Below are 18,963 nucleotides of genomic sequence, written 5' to 3' on the forward strand. Positions count from 1 at the left end.
CCCCAAACAAGTAAGACAAGCTTCTCCCTTCAAGTTTCTATGTTTAACAGTTTAATTACAAAGGCATGCAGTCCTGCCAGTTTTTCTCCTATATTGCAAAGAACACAAACATAAAGCCAGAGTTCATCACTGCTAAAAACTACTAGAATCTTTATAGGCTTTAACTTCTTTAAGGTGTCAAAGCAGTATAATTGTTTGTCCTTAAAAAAAATTACATGGAATTTAAGGAAGCACTATATAATAGATTTCTCCTCTTTTCAATTATACATTTCTAACTAGTAACGATATTCTCTTGGTCCAGACCCATCAAAATTACTTCCTCTCCCTCAAAAAGATGATAGACAAACAAATACCTCTAAAGAATTCTGAAGCCATTAGAGTAGAAACAGTAACTAATTAGTAACAGCATTGCTATCTAGTAGCTTAAAATATCACACCCCTTGCTAGGCAAACTCTTGATAGACCAGTGGGTAACAGAAAACTATAACAGCAATTTCAGTATTGAAAGACTGAAAAGTTGAAAAGACTGGGTTACAAATTCTACAGAAAGACTCTAAACCGACACTGTTCTAGAACATCAAGGTGTATAAAAAAAAAAATAGGAAGAACAAATGATGCCAACAAAAAAATCCTTAACATTCAGTTGAATTACATCTATTTCCCAAATCATCATTTTAATTGTTACTTAACTCCTAAGATAAAGCTGCCGTAAAATTCCTTTGCAGAAAAAAACTATTAATATAGTAATTTTAATTATACATGGGATATAGATCCCACAACTTCAATGTTTATTATTTAAAGCATTTCTAATACCTAAAATGATGTCAGCTTTGCAAAGATAAAATAGATGCATTAATTTAGGGAGTGACTTAATTTCAGCATAACCTATGGCACAATACTATTTGGTGTAAAATGGAAATTCTGTTTGTATGTTATAAAACCCAATCAAGGTTTCCTGACACCAGATTTGGACTATGCTTACAAATACGCTGGAAAACAGAGAGGTGATTTGCACTACTTCTGATAACATCTGTATAAAACAATAACTTTATCTGACTTAGAACATGTCTGTCTTTGAACTAGAAGTCCTTCCCCATCCCAAAACAAAACCAACTAGAAGAATCCAATGGTAAAGACTTCAAATGATGGAAATACTACTATGGCTACACTCCAGCTATTCCAATGGTTGAGCAAGTGCACCATTCAACCACTAGTGAAAAGCACATAACTTTGCACACAGTGAACAGAAAAACTGCATTTATCTGCTCCCTAAAACTAGTTTAGTATTCTCGAGATTAAAGTGTTCAAAAACAACTCTAGTAAAATTTTTTAAAATTATCCTCGCTAGCTTAAATGTACTGTTTTGAACAGCTCTGTACAATAGTACAAAGATCCAGTTATTTAGATCAAATAATAAAGAGCTTGATCATACTATGCTATGGATTCTCAAACATGTATAAACAGTTTAATAAGATGAAGATGTACACAAACTTGTGCACCACTATTTAGAGTACAATTTTTCCATTACTAACAAATACATTGTTTACATCATGTAACCATGCAAATCCAAAGCTGCTGTATGGAAGACAGACAATGTTACTACAGACTAGCATATGTATCCTTTCAGTAATTCATCTAGCAGTCAGGCAGACCAAATATTGCCAAAAATACTTCTGATCTCCCTGGAATTCAGTCAAATATTAAAAATATAACGTGCAGCGTTTTTTCTTAAACTCTCATGGTTTTGTTCTGAAGACATCATGTTTACCATTTCTCAAAGTAGTCTAGACACCGGCTCCTAAATTACCACACTTATAGGCAAGATTTTCTTTGGAACGAGTTATGAGACATGCTTGCCTGTTATACAAACACACACTCACCCTTTGTTCGTAAATAAAACCTGGACATTGTACTGCAACCTTTCACACTATGAGAACTTTAATTCAATGCTCCCCATGATCCCACCAGGGCTCAGACTTCCAGGATAAGGACAACGATCACTTTCTGGAAAAGGGAGACTGAAGAAAACCAATGCATCTGGTCTAACCAGTTTTCATTCCAATGCTATACAGCATGCATGAACAGTTTAATTAATGGTTTATGCAGGAAATCTTGTAAGAAAAAGAACACATTAAAACCTCTTTCAGATATTCAGACCATTATTAACTTGATGTTGCTCATTTTAAACTACATTCAAAGCTGCTCCAAATGGGACTCCCTTCAGACAAAGTATAATATCATGCCGATTCTCAATTCAGTCACATTTATGTCTATGTAGCTTGAATCTTCTTCATTTCATTCATCTAAGTCATAGAATCGTAGAATCATAGAATCATAGAATAGTTAGAGTTGGAAGGGACCTTCAAAGGTCATCTAGTCCAACCCCCCTGCAAGGAGCAGGGACATCCCTAACTAGATCAGGTTGCTCAGAGCCTCATCCAGCCTGGCCTTGAACGCTTCCAGAGATGGGGCCTCCACCACCTTTCTGGGCAACCTGTTCCAGTGTTCTATAACTCGCATCGTAAAAAATTTTTTCCTAATTTCCAATCTAAATCTACCCCCCTCTATTTTAAAACCACTACCCCTCATCCTATTGCAACAGGCCCTACTAAACAGCCTCTCCCCATCTTTCTTGTAGGCCCCCTTGAGATACTGGAAGACCGCTATCAGATCTCCCCGGAGCCTCCTCTTCTCCAGGCTGAACAGCCCCAATTCTCTCAGCCTGTCCTCATAAGAGAGTTGCTCCAGCCCTTTTATCATCTTCGTGGCCCTCCTCTGGACCTTCTCCAACTGGTCCATGTCCTTCTTGTGTTGGGGGCTCCAGAACTGGACACAGTACTCCAGGTGGGGTCTCACCAGGGCAGAGTAGAGGGGGAGAATCACCTCCCTCGACCTGCTGGCCACGCTTCTCTTGATGCGGCCCAGGATGTGGTTGGCCTTCTGGGCCGTAAGGGCGTATTGCCGGCTCATGTTAAGCTTCTCGTCCACCAGCACTCCCAAGTCCTTCTCCTCAGGGCTGCTCTCAATCCATTCCCCGCCCAGCCTGTATTTGTGCCTGGGATTGCCATGACCCAGGTGCAGGACCTTACACTTGGCCTGGTTGAACTTCATGAGGTTGGCATGGGCCCTCCTCTCCAGCCTGTCAAGGTCCCTCTGGATGACATCCCTCCCTTCCAGCGTGTCGATGGCACCACACAACTTGGTGTCATCGGCGAACTTGCTGAGGGTGCACTCTATCCCACGGTCCATGTCGCTGACAAAGATGTTGAACAGGGCCGTTCATGTTGCAAAACGTGCATGAACATGTTGCAAAACATGCAAAGCTTAAACTAAAAATTGGAAGTTTCTCCCTGTGTTTTGCACTGGTTTAACTAAGTCAACTGAAAAAATACCTTTTTGGTTTAACCAGCACAACTCTGAAGACAAGATTGGTTTTCTTCCAGTTCGGGAAACTAAGAGCTTCCAGAACAACAAAGACAAAACGGAACAGATGTAGATACAGATACTGGAGGTCAGCCACAAATTACACAAGTCTATAGAGTGCTGAAATTAAGTATCTCCTGGAAATACTGCTTTACTCTCTGGTTTGGTTTTAATTAGCTTAAGCACTGTAAAATAGGATAGGTTTTTTCTGCTTCTATATAAAGAATTGTACAAAGCAAAAATACATCAGTTAAAACTTTTCAAAGTATTAAAATAAAGACAAATAACTTTGTAAAGCACTATAAAGACAGATAAAGACAGAATAAAAATGCTGCCATCTTTAATTCAATAAAAAACAGGGGTGCCCTGAACTATGCTATTCACAGTAGTAAAGAATAACTAAGGTATTTTATCTGTCAGTGATCATCTCCTGTCCTCCCCACGACAACTGGTAGACACTAATAAGAGGTTCTGAACTTCCAGTCGAAGACAGAATTCCTCTGGGACCAGTTCACAACATTAACTGTTTGCTGCCACTGGATCTACAGCCCAGATACAAGTGACAGTTGTCCACGGGGGTCAATTTTGCATATATGAAAGAGCCAACCATAACTTCAGATTAACTGATTTGCTGACTCTTTGTTATCTCGAAACATTTATTCTTTCGAAAAGTAATCATACTCTTCAGCCATTAGGCGTCCAATCTTTTGTGACTCTGAAAGCCTTCAAAAGCAAATACAGAAACACATAACTCAAAGCTTCCATAACCCAAATCCCGCACACCAAGCTGAGAGAAAAATGTCTGAGCATTGCCATGCATCTTTGATCTGTCATCTCTAACTCTGCCCAAATTAAATGTTTTCGTTAAGAAGAAATGGAAGTCTAGTATTTGCATGCAGTAAAATAGACATATCTTAAAACCTACATTTTATTAACATTTTCTCTGCATCAGTTATCAAGCTAAGCAGTTATAATACAGAAATTAACCACAAAATAAAACCTTACAGCTGAATAAAACGGTTTCTGACTAAGATGTGCTCTTCTTCCTTCTTGCATACTTATTTCATATATTTATCCATTACCTATACACAGAAGGATTCCAGAATATATTACTACAGCCTTCTGAATACGCAGCAGCAACAAATATTTCTTGAATGCATCAGTTCATGGCAAGGAGTGGGTGGGAAAGAAAGAAGACAGCAAAAGGCAATGGCTAAATACCATGTTAGATAAATTACTGTAAAACTGCTCTTAGCTCTCATACACTTTGTTAAGAGAATTTAATTTCAACCCCCCAAAAAAAAAAATCACAGAAAACTTCAGCCTTTAAATAACAATAGAACACTTCTGGGTTCAAAGAAAAGGCATACTTCAACTCTCCAAAACACAGTTTGACCGATGGCGTGGGGCAGCAATTTCACTGTCATGGATTTTCAAAAACAGAACCAGAGCACTGGAAACACAAGGCATCAGAAAATATTAGATAAAATCCCCAGTCTTCCCATGGCCCTGATGCCACATCAGAGGGCCCTGGCTGCTTGAAATCCCTAGGTCTAATTGAGCAAAACTTCCCCTAGGAGGAACTAAATTAAGACAAACAAAGCCTGTTTTTGCAAGATCTTGAACAGGAAATCAAGAAGGTGTTTCCAAAGTAAAAACGCTGCTGCAAACTAGCTGCCATCTCTCAGACAATGTCTAGATGCCTAAATTACACCCAGGGTCACCTTATGTTCCAAAGCGGGCCTGGATTAAGAGGAAAGCACTAACCACGAGGGCTAATTATGAAAAAGAACCACCAGCTTCTGAAGAGAAGCCACCATTTGTACGGGAAACAGAGGGAAGAATGCAAGATGATCCTGACTTTGGTCAGGTCCAACAGCAGAGAGGCCGAAAACGTCTAATAAAATTTGATACTCCTCTACAGACAATTAGGAGAAACATTGTCTTAAATCTGATCTCTGTCTGAATAGCCATCTAATGAGATACAGGGTTTTGCCTGATAAATGTGAATTACAGACTAGGAATCTGTATTAATTCACATTATGGATCTGAAAAATACCAGGCAATTTAAAAATGAGTAACAGTAGAACTAGAAAAGAATTAAACATTCTGATAGAGCTATAGTTTACCCAAAGTAAAGTATTACACTGAGTATATTACTGAAGTGTCATAAGGCAAGAAAGAGAGAAGGCAAAATGACAAATCATGCACATGCTTAAAAGCTTTCAGTCAGGTATTTTTTTTCTTACCTCCTTTCAAACTTGAAATTAAGTTACAGACATTGTTACAAAACTCAACTAATGCCCTTGTCTTCTATCATGGCTCTTATTCCCTCCAAACACACAGAGTAAAAAAAAAAAAAAAACAAAAAACAAAAACAAAAAAAAAAACAAAAACAAACAAAAAAAAAAAAACAAAAAAAAAACCCACATACCCCCAAGAAATTGAGCAGGAATGAAAGATTTTGTTGTTGTTGCCACAGACAAGGGCAACTGTTTACACTGAGTGGAAGGATGGGGAGGGGCTGTTATTTTGTTTTTAAAAGTGACACTGCAGTCCTGGAAGCACTTCATGGACATCCTCCACCACCATGGCTCGGGCCTGAGCAGCAGCGCAATCTGGGCCTGCAGGACCTTCTCTGAGACACAGAGAGGGTCTGTGGCCATCCAGCTGTGCCACGACCACCCAGCTGTGCCACAACGCCCCTGACTCCTCCAAGCAGGCTGCCCTGAAGTGACCACCTGTGTCCTGACGGGACACATCAAGCACATGCTGCCCAGCTGCTGAAGCAAGGGACTTCATGCACAGCTCAGAAACACCGCACACCAGCTAGACCCACGCAGCCAAACCTCGCAGCAGCACACACCAGGCAGGCATAGGCTGTTGGCAGCAAATGCCACCACAAACACCAGATCCTCTGTTACAGCACTCTGAGGTTTTCTTCATTGTTCATGGTATACTGTGGTTTTCTTCACTGTTTGTCCTCTATCATGGATTCAGCTCTCCTCAAGTATCCAAGTCATAAAAACGAGATGGATTTTGAAACAAGGTTTGGCAAATTACATACTGACTGCTTAGTCAAAAGTACAACAAAGTTCACCAAACTGTGTATATTTTCAAGATTTAAATACCTTATAACTTTTTTCTTAATCCAAATGATGTATTTTCATTTTACTGCGTAATTTAACCTTGAGTTCTGAATAAAATAACTTACTGAACATCTACTCAACCCTTCATTAAGGTAAATCAACAATAGAGATAGTTGGACAGAAACTTACACAAAGGAGATTCTGTGCTCAGGATAAAGACTTAAAGAAGGTAACTTGTATTTAAAGTCATCGCTGGGATATATTTCCCTTAGAAATAAAATGCTACCCTACAGCTAGGAAATAACAGCATCAGCTCTTCGAAAAGTCACTGAATATTCAATCTTTTTAAGATCATACTGTATTTTGCAGTAATTTTCATTCTGTTTTTAAGACAACTGCAAGTAAGCACATGAAAGAGTGCTAATAGTATCAAGTATTTGATTCAACTAATTTTACAGTACAATTAGCCAACACAGCACACAACAATGTGCAAAACAGAAGGCACAGGATGACACTAGTCAGCTACAGTAATGAATCAACATCTTTATGTCTGGAGAAAAATGTGTGTTCATTACTAGATTTATTTTTTTTTAATTAATGGAAACAAATGTTAACTGCCTTTAACACATGGTTTTACATACCTGGACAACCTATGCTGAAACAGCTGACAAGCATGTCACTTCCATAAATATTTGAGTTATTTGTCTATCACCACCTCCTGAACCATGGTTTGCTACTGTTTACAGCATGGCAAACAAGCTGGTGACAGTTCCTTTTAACCGTGCGACAGGGCAGCAGAGATTGTAACTTCAGCAGCCATCCTATTCCTCAGTTCATAGTTGCCCTTGTTTTACAGACACCTGAGCTTACAGGAGTCAAGGAAAGTAAACGGTACAGTTAGCTACTTCTCTTGTGACCTTGTGCTGAAGAAAAGCATTCAGTAAAAACAGAAATAATATTTTAAAAGCTCAGCACAGTGACCAGAAAGCACGAGCACTTTATTTTGGCACCCAAAACCTGAATGGAGTGATTTTGTGTTCTATAGACTTTCAGATCATCACATCCTGTGTTATGCACTACATTGAATCAACTGACTCCAAACCAAAAAGAGGTCACATTTTTTCACGCTAGGCAGTCCCTTTACATTTTTTTAAATGTGACTAACACTTTTTTGATCAGCAAGGTATTTATTGTACACGTATTAGATGAAAACCGTCCCATCATACATAACATATTCACACTACGTCTAATGTTGGTAGGGCAGATGGCCATGAAAACCCTGAACAATTAAATTTTGTGATGCAAAATGTATGTGAAGCTTTGTGTATGAGTAAGATAGAACCTACACGATTTGCTGACTTAGAAGAAGTAACAGAAGTTTATATTGTCTACAGGCATCCAGAAGAAATGTACCTGAGGACACACTCTAATCTCTTTTCACTATTCTAGAAACAATAAACATTTACTAACAAGCAACAACAGAGAAATACTATACTTTTGTTTTATCCTCTATCATATTCCCAAAAACCAAAACAGCTGAGAAGGGTCAAGATTAGAGGATGGGGACGGACAGGGGACGTCACGGTGGGGGTCTGTTACAGGCCGCCTGGCCAGGAGGATAGAGCGGACGAAGTGCTCTATAGGCAGATAGGAGCAGCCTCACGGTCACAGGCCCTGGTCCTCATGGGGGACTTCAACCACCCTGACATCTGCTGGAGAGACAACATGGCAGGGCACAGGCAGTCCAGGAGGTTCCTGGAATGCGTGGATGACAACTTCCTCCTGCAGGCGATAGAGGAGCCGACAAGGAGGGGTGCCATGCTCGACCTTGTGCTCACCAACAGGGAGGGGCTGGTGGGGGATGTGAAACTAAAGGACAGCCTTGGCTGCAGCGACCATGACACGGTGGAGTTCAAGATCCACGGGGCAGCAAGGAAACTACACGGCAAGCTCTCTGCCCTAGACTTCAGGAAGGCGGACTTCGGCCTCTTCAGGGACCTGATGGGCCAAGTGCCATGGGAGGCGGCCCTGGAGGGAAGAGGGGCCCAGGAAAGTTGGTCTATATTCAAGGAGCACCTCCTCCAAGCTCAGCAGAAGTGCATCCCGATGAAAAACAAGTCGGGCAAAAAGGCCAGGAGGCTGGCGTGGATGAGCAAGGAGCTCCTGGACCAACTGAAAGTAAAAAAGGAAGCCTATAGAGGGTGGAAGTGGGGACAGGTAGCCTGGGAGGACTACAAAGAGGCTGCGCGAGTGGCCAGGGATAAGGTAAGGAAGGCCAAAGCCCTGGCAGAACTGAATCTGGCCAGGGATATAAAATGTAACAGGAAGAGCTTTTATAGGTACGTAGGGGACAAAAGAAAGTCCAGGGTAAATGTAGGCCCCCTCCAGAACGGAACTAGTGTCCTGGTTACCCAGGACATAGAGAAGGCTGAGGATCTCAATGACTTTTTTGCCTCAGTCTTCATCGACAAGAGTTCCTGTCCCACCGCCCAAGCTGTAGAAGGTGCAAGCAGGGACTGCGAGAATGAAGAACTGCCCATTGTACTCAAAGAGCAGGTTCGGGATCATCTGAGGAACCTAAAGGTGCACAAGTCCATGGGTCCTGATGAGATCCATCTGTGGGTCCTGAGGGAACTGGCGGATGAAGTTGCCAAGCCACTGGCCATCATATTTGAGAAGTCGTGGCGGTCTGGTGAGGTCCCCGATGACTGGAAGAGGGGGAACATAACCCCAATTTTTAAAAAGGGGAATAAGGAAGACCCGGGTAACTACAGGCCGGTCAGCCTCACCTCTGTGCCTGGCAAGGTCATGGAGCAGATTCTCCTGGAAACCATGCTAAGGCACATGGAGAGCAAGGAGGTGGTTGGTGACAGCCAACATGGCTTCACCAAGGGCAGATCGTGCCTGACCAATTTGGTGGCCTTCTATGACGGGGTGACGGCATCGGTAGACAAGGGACGAGCAACTGACATCATGGACTTGTGCAAAGCTTTTGACACTGTCCCGCATGACATCCTTCTCTCTAAACTAGAGAGACATGGGTTTGATGGACGGACCACTCGGTGGATAAGGAGTTGGCTGGATGGCCGCACTCAGAGAGTGGTGGTCAACGGCTCGATGTCCAGGTGGAGACCGGTCACGAGTGGCGTCCCTCAGGGGTCCGTGCTGGGCCCGGCCCTGTTCAACATCTTTGTCAGCGACATGGACAGTGGGATAGAGTGCACCCTCAGCAAGTTCGCCGATGACACCAAGCTGTGTGGTGCCATCGACTCGCTGGAAGGGAGGGATGTCATCCAGAGGGACCTGGACAGGCTGGAGAGGTGGGCCTGTGCCAACCTCATGAAGTTCAACCAGGCCAAGTGTAAGGTCCTGCACCTGGGTCATGGCAATCCCAGGCACAAATACAGGCTGGGCGGGGAATGGATTGAGAGCAGCCCTGAGGAGAAGGACTTGGGAGTGCTGGTGGATGAGAAGCTTAACATGAGTAGGCAATGCACCCTTGCGGCCCAGAAGGCCAACCGCATGCTGGGCTGCATCAAGAGGAACGTGGCCAGCAGGTCGAGGGAGGTGATTCTCCGCCTCTACTCTGCCCTGGTGAGACCCCACCTGGAGTACTGTGTCCAGTTCTGGAGCCCCCAACACAAGAAGGACATGGACCAGTTGGAGAAGGTCCAGAGGAGGGCCACGAAGATGATAAAAGGGCTGGAGCACCTCTCCTATGAGGACAGGCTGAGAGAGTTGGGGCTGTTCAGCCTGGAGAAGAGGAGGCTCCGGGGAGACCTGATAACGGTCTTCCAGTACCTCAAGGGGGCCTACAAGAAAGATGGGGATAGGCTGTTTAGTAGGGCCTGTTGTGATAGGACGAGAGGTAATGGTTTTAAAATAGAGGGGGGTAGATTTAGATTAGAAATTAGGAAAAAATTTTTTACGATGCGAGTTATAGAACACTGGAACAGGTTGCCTAGAAAGGTGGTGGAGGCCCCATCCCTGGAAGCGTTCAAGGCCAGGCTGGATGAGGCTCTGAGCAACCTGACCTAGGTTGAGCAGGAATGTCCCTGCTCCTTGCAGGGGGGTTGGACTAGATGACCTTTGAAGGTCCCTTCCAACCCTAACTATTCTATGATTCTATGATTCTAAGAAATACTAGCTTAGTATGTTGAAACATAAAATATGCTATGTCCAATTGCAGCTCTCGCATAATTTATCTGGCTGCTCAGGAACCGCTGAAACAGTTCCACACAAGCAGCCAAGTCTTCCAAACAGCTATCCATTTCTTAAGAGCAGCTCTGATCCATATCCAAATTCAGGACACAAATATTATGGTAAATTCTTGCTGAAAAATATACCCACATTTCATCAAGATGACTGAAAGACAATCTTCAAAAATCATAGCCAGGTTAAAAGTTAGTGTTAGTAAGAAAACTGCTTTTGTTTCTATTATTTCTTTTTTTAAAAAAAAACAATTTAAAAATGTGGGCAGACTGTCCATAAGCGCTTTAAAACATGTTTTGTTTGTGTATGCACAGAAAGCCCAAAGTTACAGGCAACTGTAAAAAGCCACCAGCCAGAACCTAATTAGAGGAAGGGCAGAAGCAATCGCTGGACAGGCTGGCTGAAGGAAGGCAGTCTGGGCAGCAGGTAACCTGACATCTAGACCAGAAAATAGACAAAATTATATATGGCAACTGGGAATAAGACTTAAGAGGAGGAGAGCAGATAAGACAGTAAACAGGGAAATTAGGAAACTACAGTTCTACTAAACTGATGTCAAATTGGACCTTCATATTGAGTATGTTCTTAGCTAGAAACAGGAACATGCAACATATTTATGACTTTTCTTTTGCAAATCCTAATAAAGCTGCCTTTGCTACTCAAAATCTCTAAATATTTACAAGATCCTCTCAAGGACTTGCATATTGGGAGAGACTTCCAAAAAAAAAAAAAAAAAAACAAACCCATTTTTCTAAAGAAAAATGAAAAGCTTAAATTGCAAGATAAGGAAAATTTAATGGGGAACTTCAGATTCTGGAGAAGTAAGTTGTATTCTTCCACCCGGGTAAGAAGCCTAACCATCACACTACACCTGTCCAGACACAGCACAGCTTTAGAGCAAGCAAGTAAAGCAGTGTTGTAGTTTCACTGATTCTGCATCAACGTTAATAACTTTTTCACCAATTTCTGTGAATAGCAATGTCTTCCAACCACATGCTATTGGCAATTAAGTTCCTAGTTAGTAAAGGGAAGCCCTGCAGTTATCTGTTTATTTCTTCCAACCTGCAAACCACAACTCTGCAACCTTCTGTTGGAGAAGAGTAAGTCACGCAGCTGCCAGATTTCTACATCCTCAGTACATATTAAACTCTATTTCTATGTTCAGTTCAGTCTAACGAACTGCTTTGCAGTTGTATCCTTGGCTTTGCAGTGACTCTTCTGAGTTGCAAACGCAAATTTCTGACTAGCTTACTTGGGCACAATCCTACCCACCAGTTAACTAAACCATCGCAGAAGAGTCACTAGGAGAGGTGATGAGCTGCTACACCCTTACACAAAGACCTGTGTATGTGCTTGTGTGTAAGCATACGCACTCACACACAAAACTGTTCTCTTCTGCCAATCACAACTTCTGCAAGCAACTACCAGATGAGGAGGAAACACCTGTACTTTCCTTATGGAAGTTAGGTGAGCAAGAGTGAAAAGTGCATCTGCAAGATCTTACCAGTAAGTTCTTAGCAATAAGCCCTTTGCACGTGAACAAGAATAACGGGAGGAGTTCAAAGCAGGAAGAAAATTAAACAGACAGGAAAAGGGAGGTCCCCAGCAGACAAGGAGGAACAAAAATGGGACATAAAACTCCAAATTCAAGTCCCTGAAGTTCCACATATTAGAAGAAAAGGAGGTATCAAAAGAAGCGTTACATCTCAATAACAAGTAACTAAAAATGGTCTTCAATGCTGCAAAACACTATCATGCAATGGAATACTTCCTGCAGACTCTTGCAGGATCACTTCAAGTTTATATAAAAAAAATTAGCATATCCTTACTACTACATTGCCTCTTTCCATTTCATTAAGGTATCTTGGCTGTCTCTAGAGTAGTGTAGAAGTAAATGTGTAAAGTTCTTCAAAACCTTCTTCCCATCTACTGTGTTCTCTCACTAACCTCACATGTCCTATTATCCAGAAAGATTATGCCAGCACTTGTGGACTTGCTTGTTGCCCTTAAATCCAACCTTGCTAGACTAACCTTTTCTTCAAAATTTTGAAGTGCATGTGATTATCCCAAACAGTGTGGCAGAGATTCTTCTAAAATGTTCTACAAGCCATTGGTAATTCAAGCTTCTGTACACTTGTAATGGTAGGCTATGCACTGCTGAAGGCCTCCTCCCCCTTAAATTTATCATTCTTCTTCATCAACTATCAAGATTGGAGATAACTAAGTATTTATACGTGTATGTATGTGTGCATATATACACACACAAACACACATGTGATTTACTGATTTGTCCAAATACTATTAAAGTGTCAAATGACAGAGGCTTAACTTAAATATTCTTCAAGAAAGAAAGCACTGTAAAACACTTAAAATCACTTCAGACAAGTCTCTTGTGTTAACTGGCAAGCTTTGGGCCAACTAGAAGGCAAGTAGTTGAAGACACACAGAGGTTAACTTCAGAACCTTAAGGTATATATGCAATTACATCCTGATGTGTTCTACAAGTGCTTTTCATACACTTTCAAAAACCTTTTCACACACTGAGGACCATCACGCTAGAAAATATGCCAATAAATACGATGCTAATAAGATTTTATACTTCTGTAGTCTGGGAGAAGCAATGTTTAAGAATAGGTTATAGTCAAACTATACTTAACTACGACTGTTCCCCAAGAAGGAAACTGAAGTTTCGTGAGATTAGAAACAGACATCTGTCATGTCTACATGTACAAAAAAGTTCAGCACTTCTGTCAATGAAAATTTAAGTAACTTGATGTTTTAAAACATTTTAAGTTCAAATCCTGAAAAAAATTTACTATAGTTGGAGTATACTCAATTAAATTTTACCTAAATTAATTTCATGAAAATTATTTTCACCAAGAAATAATACTCAATGATATTTATAAAATATAAAATACATGTTAAAGTTACCAAAACTGTTTCTAGAGAAATGAAGCAGAAAGTGACAAACAATGGGAGGAAAAAGTAAATGCAACTGGTGAGAGTATAAAACAATGGTTGGAAAAACATATATTCAGAGACCATTCTTTTCAAGTCTCAGAACAAAGTGATGTGTAGATAACTGTCAAAAGAATATGCATACCATGACTTCACATACATCCTATTAAAAACAAATTGTGAGGTAAGACAGTAAACAAACGCCTTACACTCAGAAGAGTCCACATTGCCAGCTAATACTAGAAAGTCAAGACGAGTTTCTCATTTAACCTGTCAGAACAGCTTCAGTCCTCCTTCTCCTCCTCCAGCCCATTTGAAAATAGTTATACTTATCCCACAATCTTCTAAAAGTACCACATATGGCATTTCTCAAACATGTTCAGCTACCACATTTGTGGAGGTTTTATAAAATCATAAAATGGTTCGGGTTGGAAGGGACCTTCAAAGGTCATCTAGTCCAACCCCCTGCAAGGAGCAGGGACATCCCCAACTAGATCAGGTTGCTCAGAGCCTCATCCAACCTGGCCTTGAACCATTTCTGTGTTATTTCTTTTAATGTGCTACTGCGCTGTCATGTACAAACTCTGCCTGTACAGAAGAGAAATTTTGCCTTGTAAAAGGCCACAGCCCTGCCCCCAAGCCCCCTTCAGTGGAGTGGGTGCCTCTGAGCACAGAGGAAAACCTGTGACCACAGAGGGTGTCACACTGCTGTCATGGTTTAACTCCAGCCAGCAATTCCATCCCAGCTGAAGCCAGGACAGCTGCTGTCCAGCAGACCCCCGCCCAAACTAGGCCACAGATCTGTAAGGCAGGCTTTCCAGACTCCTCTTCTTAAGTTTCTGAACTACATTAATAAAGCAATACTTCATGCGAGAGTGAAAGAGCGCAACTAATGTGACACACACACATCATCCAAGGGCACCGTTTCAATCACTTGCCTGAAGAGTTACTAAGCTCGACTTAGCTCTAAGCAACTGAAGTGGAAATATGTTGACAGGATCTTTGATGCTTTTGGTTTCAGACTCCATTTCTTGCAAGCAGTGATCTATGGCAGTCACCTCATTATTTAAGGTTTTTCCACTCTTCCAGGAGTTAAAGACCCTTAGTCAAACACATATGGGCACATATTTCAGCTGCCTAGGAGTGGCGACAGACAAGTCATTAGTGAATATTGTATACATTACCATACACATACAGACATCTTAACTGGCATTACAAAATCAGTTAATGGTTACCTTTAAGATATTAAAAGTGGTCTAAAAATAAACGCATTAAAGAAAGCTGTGCTTAAAATGCATCTTTTATTTTCTAAACATATCAGGAGATCTAACAAAAGACACTGTATCTCTCTCAAGTATTTGCTTCTTTTACACCACTGGAGCAACAACGCCCCTGCTAAGCAAAACAATTTCTTTAAAGCCCAGTTACTACCCAAGGTAAAAAGCAATGGTTCTGCAATTACTTGTAGCCTTGGTACATTTTCTTCTCCACAGCTCACTCTTCGCCTTTACTTTAAAATTACAGATATAGCTGCCAAATTACTTATGCTTTATGCCATGCTAGTTTATATGCCCCATCCCTGGAAACATTAAAGGCCAGGCTGAACGGGGCTCTGAGAAACCTGATGTAGCTGAAGATGTCCCTGCTCCTTGCCAGGGGGGTTGGACTAGATGACCTTTAAAGGCTCCTTCCAACACAAACTATTTTATGATTCTATATAATTTCTAAGCTTTTGATTCTCAACATTCTCAACCTACCAGTCACAAATACAAATTCATATAATCGACAAACAAATAATGTTAATGCAGGTGTTGAGGAGAAGAGTCTCTAAAATATCTACTTAAAAATCTTATCCAGGCTGACTTTCTTGTCAGTTGATAATTTTCAAGCTTTTAGGAAAACTTAACCCCTGCTTTCCCAACATTTATTTATCCCAGTATTATTACCATTCCCCAAATACGTTTGTCTCCTACAGTCCTCCTTAATGTTGGTCTTGCAAACTAATGCAGTGTATTCCCCAATCAATATTAGTAATTTAGTAATATATCCTAAAGATCTGTAAAACTGTCTTTTTCTACGTTCATCTGAAATTTTTTAAGAGATTGAAGTTATGAAGTTTGATGCTATTACTTCTATGGTTGCCAGTAGTTGTGCAACGTATTATATTTTAGCTCCAAGCTAGACCAATAAAGTACTTCCAAATGAGTAATATGAGGGATTACTCAAAATTTTTCCGTCACGCTTTTGCTAAAATACAGGAATAAAAAATACTTTGTGAAAAATCCAGAGAAATCCAGCTAATGTACTTTTTATAAACAGCAGTAGTGTGATAAGAAAGAAAAAAAAAAAATCATCTTAACAACCTTCTGAAACCCAATATAAAAAGTATTTAGAACTATTAGAAATACTCATTTTCAGTACAAGAAGTTTAATCAAAAAGTAAGACAGTACAAGTAATGTTTTGGATTTTTAACACTAGTTTCAGATCTACCAAAAAATTGAAAAGTAAAAAAAAAAAAAAAAAAAAAAACCAAACAAACCAAAAATAACAAAAAAAAAACCCCCAAAAATAATCAACAACATAAAGCACAATTACAGAATCAGACCTACACTGATCTTAATTTGAACCGAACATCCACAAGTAACAAATACCTCTTCATTAAAACAGCAGTGAAAATGAGATTAAACTTACACAGTAACATACTAAAGAGACTCCAACAGTAGATGGCCTCCTCTTCTTCCTCCTCATCTCCCATGATTGAGGTTAAAAATAGAAGCTTCCGTTTCCTTACATTATTTCGCTTTAAAATTTTCTAGAGCACTGAAATTAGCTACTTTGCCAGCTTCCTACATTTGTGTTAGAAAAGAGGGAGTGTTAAAAACACACTTCCATTTACAGCATCTCAGGAAACTGACTTCTGTGGTTTGCATTATTATCATTCATAAATGACAAGCCCCTGTAGAAACTGTAGGTGTCTCGTCGAAAGATTGCCTTTGGATATAGCTCACCCAAAGGCCCTTTGCACGACCTAGTAACATGTTTCGGGGATAATCTTCCATACTTGTATATTTTTCTATATTTATGCATTCCTTTGCAGTTAGTAAATGCAGGTATTTTCAGTGCACAACATTCATTTCCACATATCCAAGAGCAGTTCCAGTACTAGGAAGAAGAGCTTAAGAGCCACAGAAAGCCAGCTTCAGCTCACTCCCTCCCGGCCCTGAGCCTTCGAGGAAGTCAGATCTGCAAGAAGCCTCTGATTTCCACCACGGCAGCACTGTGGCCCCAGCTGACGAGGTCCATATTTTAAGGTCAGAAGGAACCACTGTCACCATCTAATTGACCTCCTGAATAATACACGTCACAAAACTTCAGTTGGTAATTCTTGCATCTAGCTCAACATCTCGTGGTTGACCTAGAGCATACTTTCCATAGTGGTAAAAGCAGCATTTGTTTATACTGAAAAAGATGTACACTGCAGAATAAATATCTGAACTGTTTATTTGCAAGTATTGCATATCAACAAACAAAAAGTAGCAGGTATCCAAATACTGCTCTAGTATAAAGTCGTATCATCTACACATTACTATAACGCAGTGCCACCCTTTCATTAGGAAGTCTGGCATGCTTCATTAGGTATTGCTTTGTTAGGCAATTTTTTGATTGCTTTCAATTTTGCTAGACTGAAAACCATTCTGGCTGAAGTTCTCCTTCCTGAGGGTGTGCCTCATTCCCATCTCTTGTGCAAAGTTTCAATTAAAACAGCTCAGCCATTTGAAAGAACAAAGCTGAGAGAGAAATGCTGTCCCTCCTCACGCTGCAATTCCTACAGTAGTCTCCCAGACAATCTCTGTGCTAACAACAGGACCTGAATTTTTTAGGTCTTCTACTATCTCCATGGAAAAGCATTTGGTCAAGACACAGAGGAGTGGAAGAGGGGGAATATTGTTGCACATGCTCTATGTAGCTCTGTGAAGTGCGGAAGCCCTGTTCTCTGCAGATTTAATCTCCACTGAACGTGCGCCAGCTTCTCAGGACCTCTCCTGGCTAGACACTCACTCAGCGCCAGTGTGCCAGGACATCGCGATGCTTGCTCCAGCTGCAAGGAACAGCTCCAGAAAAATATTTCCATTACAACCCTGCTCCTTGTATTCTGGGAACAGAGACTAGGAATCCAGTTTCTTGTTCTAGTCTCAATGCAAACCCTATTAGCACCCAAACACCAGGCAGGAAAAGAAGGAAGCAGGTACACTGTGATACAGAAGGATAAGCAGCATGGGAACTGAGTGCTGGAAGAGAAGGAGGTCATAATCACAAAGCAAGAAGTGGTGCAGGGAGGCACAGACAAAGAAGGAGGATAAGCACAAGGAGAAGGACTAACAGCAGAGCTGGAGTAGAAGGGAATGGCTGGCAGCAGCGTGAACAGATCACAGCTTAAACAGCAGGATAAGGAAAGATGGGACTACGCAATGTATCAGATGCTGCACCCTACATACCTCAGCTCCAAGACTTTGAAAGCCCAAAGCAGAACAAGGTTCTATTCTCCCCTGTGCATTCCACTCAATGTAGTTACCCATCTCCAACTACATCACAAACTCCACCTGTAGTTTTGTATGAAAACTGGCTTAACAGCATGGTGCTATCAAACTGGAGAAATCCTTCTCATCTTCAAATACCTCTCCCTCTGCTGCCCTAAACTGCATAATCCCATCATCCATCATTTCATGGCACTACTACTTCTGACACTCATCTTATCATACACTAAGCCAGTAGTAGGTATACTTCAACTCACTAGAACCGCAAAAAAAAAAGTAATGGAGAAGAAGGAAGGCAGTAATTTGAGGTTTTTCCCACAGTTACTGAAAGGAATCAGTTTACTTCACTATCACATGAGCAAGAAAGGCAATGCAGAGGAGGCAGAAGGTGAGCAAGATCTCCTACTATTTGTAAAAAGCTGTTAATCCAACTTGCAGTGTCTTAAGGGTACACTAAACCTCACTCCTTGGCAGGGCACAGGGGAAGACATGACAAAAAAAAACAACCACCCAAACTAGAATACAGTCACATAAAGAAAGGTAATTTCACAGTAATGACAATGCAGACCTTAATTCTAGCATTTTAGAATGTGTCTAAGTTTGGCTATGCAACTTTAGTAAGCATGAAAAAACCTTACATACGCATCTCAGTTAGGAAGAGTAGTTTCAGGCACTAGGATCCATATCTTAAAGAGCCTTCTTAAGTTTGGGGGAAGGACAAAGCCTGTTTAAATAGTGTGATTAT

General features: G+C 41.0%; 1 protein-coding gene across 4 annotated transcripts in view; it reads right to left on the bottom strand.

Moving 5' to 3' along the window:
- The window catches only part of WWC3 (WWC family member 3), a 107,467-nt gene that overhangs the window by 65,217 nt on the left and 23,287 nt on the right, over window positions 1-18,963 (bottom strand). The gene's annotated exons all lie outside the window — the stretch shown is intronic.

This window comes from Chlamydotis macqueenii, chromosome 1 (assembly GCF_036417535.1).
Source record: "Chlamydotis macqueenii isolate bChlMac1 chromosome 1, bChlMac1.mat, whole genome shotgun sequence".
NCBI lineage: Eukaryota > Metazoa > Chordata > Aves > Otidiformes > Otididae > Chlamydotis > Chlamydotis macqueenii.